The sequence below is a fragment of the Nicotiana tabacum genome, chromosome 22 (genome assembly GCF_000715075.1).
Source record: "Nicotiana tabacum cultivar K326 chromosome 22, ASM71507v2, whole genome shotgun sequence".
Classification (NCBI taxonomy): Eukaryota; Viridiplantae; Streptophyta; class Magnoliopsida; order Solanales; family Solanaceae; genus Nicotiana; species Nicotiana tabacum.
Genome location: NC_134101.1, coordinates 30,010,985 through 30,017,893, shown reverse-complemented (window position 1 = coordinate 30,017,893; position 6,909 = coordinate 30,010,985).

Genomic DNA, 6,909 nt, shown 5'->3' with positions numbered 1-6,909 from the left:
ACTCGAAGCTTCAAATCACGCATAACAACCTCGAAACGATGAATCACACCTCAAGTAAAAATCAATGAACTTTGAAACTTCAATTTCTACAACCGATGCCGAAACCCCTCAAATCACCTCCAGTTGACCTCAAATTTTGCACACAAGTCACATTTGCCATTACAGACCTATTCTAACTTCCGGAATCGAAATCCGACCCTGATATCAAAAAGTCCACTCCCAGTCAAACTTCCCAAAAAATCCAACTTTCGCCAATTCAAGACTAATTCGACTACGGACCTTCAAATTACAATCCGGACGTGCTCCTAAATCCAAAAATAACCCAATGGAGCTAACGGAACTGACGGAACTCCATTCCGAGGTCAAATGCTAAAAAGTCAAACTTGGTCAGCTCTTCCAACTTAGAGCTTAAATTTTGAAGTTCTTTCTTCTAAATCGATTCTGGATAACTTGAAAATCAACACCGACGGTTTACACAAGTCATAATACATCATGCGGAGATACTCGAGCCCTCAAAACATTGAGAGAAGTGCAGATCTTCAAAACGACCAGTCGGGTCGTTACATCCTCCACCACTTAAACACACATTCGTCCTCGAACGTGCCAGGAGTCATTCCGAAGCTATCAAATCACGGTGTAACCTTACCATGCATAAACCCGGGGGTGATCCCACGTCACCCTGTTCCACATAAGCCCGCCAACACCATACCATTAGAGATCCTTATTTCAACCTTGGTCCTGAAACCTTAGAACCCATCTTTATCATCCAGAATTCATTACAAAACCCGAATCCCACATCTACATATTGTATAAGTCTGAACAAGCTGTATCAAGTCATAACCATAACCCAAGATGTAATCACATGATATACCCCATCACTTCGACACTCACAGTAGGAACTGCTGACCACCATTACTGCCCAAAACAAATCCGGTGCCGGTAGCAACCTCCTATCGATTAGAACCTCGTTCAAAACCTTCATTCCCTACCGATGATGAAAGAAACACACATAACCGCTTAACCACTCATCTGATCAATAAGCCAAGAAACTCACTCGCCCGACCAGGCCATTGTCCACATCCTCAACAAAATATAGTGTTATTCTTCCAAACCTTCCTCATACCAATACAATAGCACAAATCTCAGGTCTAGAAACCTCATCTCAGCCAATACGAGCAGCCACACCGACAAGTATCAACAATAATCATATGGAGCCCTACACAATCCGGTTCCATACACTAACAAGTAATAATTCAGACATGACAGATAACAGTAAGAAAACTAAATAAGAAGACTACTAAGCAAGTTAAGCAGGCAGGGAAATTTATGAACTATTTTCAACGAGGTGAAAGCAAAAATACACGAAATAGGAATAAGGAGTCACATTTCATCACTGTACTGTTGCGGCGTGTAATCCGATCCCGTCATATCAATCCTCATAGGGTACTCATCGAGCCATAATACTCGGGCTCACTGATCACATGTGCGTCAATATCAAGTACAACCGAGTGCAAAAAAAAAATATAACTGTGGGAAAATCATTAGGAAAAAACAATTCTGAGAAAGACAAGCACAACTATGGTGCAATAAGCAAATCAACATCACAAAGGCCATCTCGCCCATAATGCCATGAGGCCTAAACTGAATCACAATATGCGCGCGAAGAATCATGTAACCCTCACAACCCGTCGTGGTATAAGAGAGAAACATATAGCATAAACCAAGGCGCGAATAACATCCATTCCACTCGATAATATGCATGTGATAACAACTGCCCAAGAACAAACAAATCCGATCCGATACAAAATACACATTCTCATTAGGCTCAAAAGCAACTCCCAAACAAATTTCCGATCATCCCAACATATAATAAACCTTCCAAAAGTCTATAGCAACCTTTCCATAACACCTACCATCAATTATCCAATCCTCTACATTTCTTCACAACTCGCAATCAAGGAATAGTCTGCCGACAAGAACATTCAGTCTCCGAGCCTCACGAATACCAAAATCTTCATACCCAATCTCAACATCACTACTCAAATGGCTGATATGTGACTCATACTCCATCATCTCGCGAAAAAACACCCATAAGTCAAAACACATCATACCTGCCAACAGGCAAAATCTCCCCCAGTGGAAACACATGGTGCCTACAAAACCTTAAACAACCGAAATCGTCCGTGTCATCAAGAACTCATATACTCCCCTCTGAAACTATCTGCAACCTTGTACGTGCAACTTTTCAACCCCACACGGCGCATCGCCTCTAACATGCTAACTCGCAACACTACGAAAATCTCATAGTCAACTTTGAACCATAAGCAAACTAAACACCTTATCAATAGAGAATCTTTCATTTAACTCAATCCAGGAGAACACCACCATACACAATATAGCTTTTATACTTGTGGTAAACACCAACCCCGGTCGTGGTCATAACCATGATAAATTCTTCGGAACTCAGTATCACATAATCGAGTAATCAGAACCAATCGCCTCTAACTCAATCGGGTCACGTAGGCTGCCAACCCGAAAGTAACTCAATCCGATATGATAGCCTTGAGGGAACTTCCTGGGAACCCGAAGCCATTTCTTGCATCACTCCAACATTGACATGTAGACCTTTCTTGACAAGGAAATACCGCAGATCCGATTACCATTCGCTACCGATTTCAAGTCTGCCCGTAGACAAATTCAAAAGTCCTTAAAGGCTACATAAGACCTGGAACTCCATAGAACCTTCTCGATGACCACTCATCTTACTTTGATCTTAAATACACAGCTAATACGTGTCGAGCAACCAGTGCTTCACCAGCATATGCCTATTCAAGGAAATAACCAAGCAATCTCTCGGTCCGGAAACTGATACGGCTCATGATCCTACAATCCGATCTCCATTAGCAGACTCCACCACTTAGTTCGAAGCCATAGATCACCTCATCAGTAATCCAAATTACCATATCTTCACAGCATGCCCCGATTTTATATGACTATTTAGCTGAATAATTCAAAACTCATGCAATGCCGATCATAGAACACCCCGAAGACTCTGCCAAGAGCTTACCCATCATTGCAATAGTCAAACAACTTCCCCAAATGCTCTGAAATGATAACATATGCACTCCACCGAATGGAAACCTCATACAAGACACACGATCCAAACTCATCATGTAGGAGATGGCCCACTGGTTATACTCAAATCGACACCTTGCCATGAACCCACCTTAATCACAATAGCCTAGCCACAGTCAATCTTCCCAAATCTGTGCTTACCAACCAGACATATGAACCCGCCTCATACCTCAAATGAACGACTAGAAGATTTAACACTGCATCTGCTTCTGAGGCTAGACAACAGATCGCGATGATAATCAAGTATCCATAGCCCATCGTAATCTATCTGCAGCATCACCGATCATCGGCGCATAGCGAATACTGAGTGCAAAACATCACATATGAGCGATTTGGGAAGAGTCAAAGTCATAGATTTCAAGCTGAAACAAGGTCGCACGATAAAGAAAGAAGAAAGGGAAATTTTTCCTAAATGCCCTGTAGCCTCCCGAAGATAGGTATGGACGTCATCAAACCGATCCGCAAGACTCTACTAGACACTTGATCATGACTCATAGAACCTACGAACCTAGTGCTCTGATACCACTTGTCACGACCCAAAATCTACTAGTCATGATGACACCTAACCCAACCCGCTAGGTAAGCCAATTAATGATTATCCATTTTCAATTAAATTAATAAAACAATTAAACGAAGGAATTATCTGAATCTTATACATCTCCAAGGACTGGTAGTACGAATCATGATCTTCTAAGAATAGAATTTACAAAACTGATATGAAGTAAATACATCTTCTATTTGAAAAGTATATAAACAGAGTTTTTATAAATCTAAGACTACCATTAATAAGAGGCAGCTACAATAGAAACACAGGCACATCTTCAATTCCGGCATCGTCGAGCACAGCAACAACAACAACCAACATTTGCATACAATATGCAGAAGTGTAGTATCAGTACAACCGGCCCATGTACTGAGTAAGTATCTTGTCTAACCTCGTCGAAGTAGTGACGAGGCTTTGGTTAAAAGATGCTCACTGATAAAACCTGTAATATAAACTAACAATAAAACTATACTACAGTATAACAGAATAGAGCGCACGAAACGAATATACAAAGCAATAACGGAGTACTAGAAGAAAACACAATTCAACAGGTATCAATATCTCACCCAATCCTTTCTTTAGAGCGAAAGCCAATAAATCACAACAGTCACCTCAAAACTTTCATAATGTGAGAAATATATTCAAGACATCAAATCCAACGGCACGGCAACACCCTTCGTACATTTATCTCATCCTCACCAATTATGCGTAAAACAGTACCAACCAAATGACAGAAATTCCGATAATAGAAATAATAGTATAGGAAATACGCAATTAGCTATGGAGAACGAGAATGTACATGAGAACATCAGTAACAGACAGAACAGAAAACATAGAGGTAATAACAACGATTAGGAAAAAGGGATGTAACTTCAACTAACTAGCAAGGTGAAGGCAAGAAAATAGATATGGAAAATAAGGAAGCGAACACATGATCTTTATAAATTAGCAAGTAGGGACATAAACGACTAGTATGGAAGAAGACCTACAATTAAGTGCAACAAAGCAGATGACATGGATGCAATCATAACAGCAGGAAGTAAGCATGATATTGGCAAGTTTAAGTAAATAGAAGGCATGGTAGCACAACAACAAAGGTGATAGAGGATAAGACAGAACAGTAATAACATATCACATAAGAACCATGAACACGATAACAACAACTCTAGGTAAAGACATAAAAATATCTACAAGAAAGAGATATTACAACATAATGCATGTCTATCGTCCTCACTTGCACGGAAACACCCTTCGTGCCATGAACTCACCATAACATGAAAGCGTACTTATATCAACACAATGGCACGGCATCACCCTTCGTGCTTTTACTCACATAACATGACACGGCATTACCCTTCGTGCTTTTACTCACAATGATATGGTACAACATCACCCTTCGTGCTTTTACTCTCAATAATATGGCACGGCATCTCCCTTCGTGCTTTACACTCTTCCTTACCAAGCATATGTATATCAATGACAAACAAGGCAGGAAGCATAAATAACATCAAGGAGAGTATTTTAACGGATATTCCAAACAAATCCCAATCACAACTTTTCGAGCCAACAATGATTCAATAAACCCTCAAGAACCGTATTATTCAAATACTTCCACAATCTCACAAATGATCCACAACGCAAGTATAGAATCTAGTATCCCAAGGAGATCGGCTGTAGCAATGTATTAACGATTAAGCATAGAAATGACCGAATTAGACACATCAATATATTCTCAGAATTCCATCAAATTTGATCAAGTTATAATAAGCTAAGTCTTGATTTCTATCATTTAATATTATGTTCTTAGTTTCTAAGAGTCAAGTAAGGCATGAAGCAGGAGATCACAAAATTCTACAACCATAAATGTAACATAGTCCACCACCCCTCCCCCCCCAGCATGATTAACCCTGGCACATACATATACGCTCATCACCTCATATATTTATCACCCCCGCATGTGGCAAACAATGACAAATAGGAGGAAAAATTCCCTCAACAAACTTAGGCAAAACACTTACCTCAATTCGGCTAATTCAATACTCAATTTAGCTTTTCCTTTACCAATTCACCTCTGCTCGGCTCAATCTAGTCAAAGACGACTTAAACACATCACACAATGCAAGAGAAAACAACTTCAATTAATAAAGGTGTGATTTTTATTCAAATTCTAAAAAGTCAATAAAAGTCAACTCCTCGAGCCCACACCTCGGAACCCGATAAAATTTACAAAACCCAAACACTCATTCCGGTATGAATTATCAAGTTCCGACACCAATTTGTCCTTCAAATCATTATTTTGCATTTTTGAAAGATTTTACAATTTTTCCCAAATTTTCCTTTAGATTCTCAAGAATTTGATGTTAAATCATATATATAATCATGAAATGTAGTTGGAAAATGATTAAAGGTACTTACCCAATGATTTGGTATGAAAATCCCTTCATAAAATCGCCTCTTCTCGGACCTAGGGTTCAAAATATACCTAAATGAAGCTAAGTCGCGGAATTTTCAGCCCTAAACAGGTTGCAGATGTCGCATTTGCGACAAGGGGTTTGCAAATACGAACAATGTATCGCAAATGCGAACTGCAGGGCCTCCTACTTAGGTCACAATTGCAACCCTATACTTCGCAAATGCGAAGGCAAAAATTTCACAAATGCGAACTCTCCCCAGCAACCCAGACTTCGCAAATGCGATGGCTGCTTCGCAATTGCGGCTGTCGCATTTGCGAACAATACATCGCAAATGCGATGATACTAGTTCCAGCAATCAAAATTTATGAAGAATCAATCTGAAACTCACCCGAGCTCTCGAGGCTCCAAACCAATCATGCAGCCAGGTCTAGAAACACAACACGAACTTGCTCGCGCTCTCAAATCATCAAATTAACTTCTAAAACAACGAATCGGATGCCAAAACTCATGAAGATCAACTAAACTTCAAGGACTTCTAGAATCGCAACCGAGCATCCGAACCATATCAAATCAACTTCGAATGGCGCCAAATTTTGCGAACAATTTCCATTTGACGAAACGAACCTACTCAAAGCTTCAATTCATGCATAACAACCTCAAAACGATGAATCACACCTCAAGTAAAAATCAATGAACTTTGAAACTTCAACTTCTACAACCGATGCCGAAACCCCTCAAATCACCTCCGGTTGGCCTCAAATTTTGCACACAAGTCACATTTTCCATTACGAACCTATTCTAACTTCCAGAATCAGA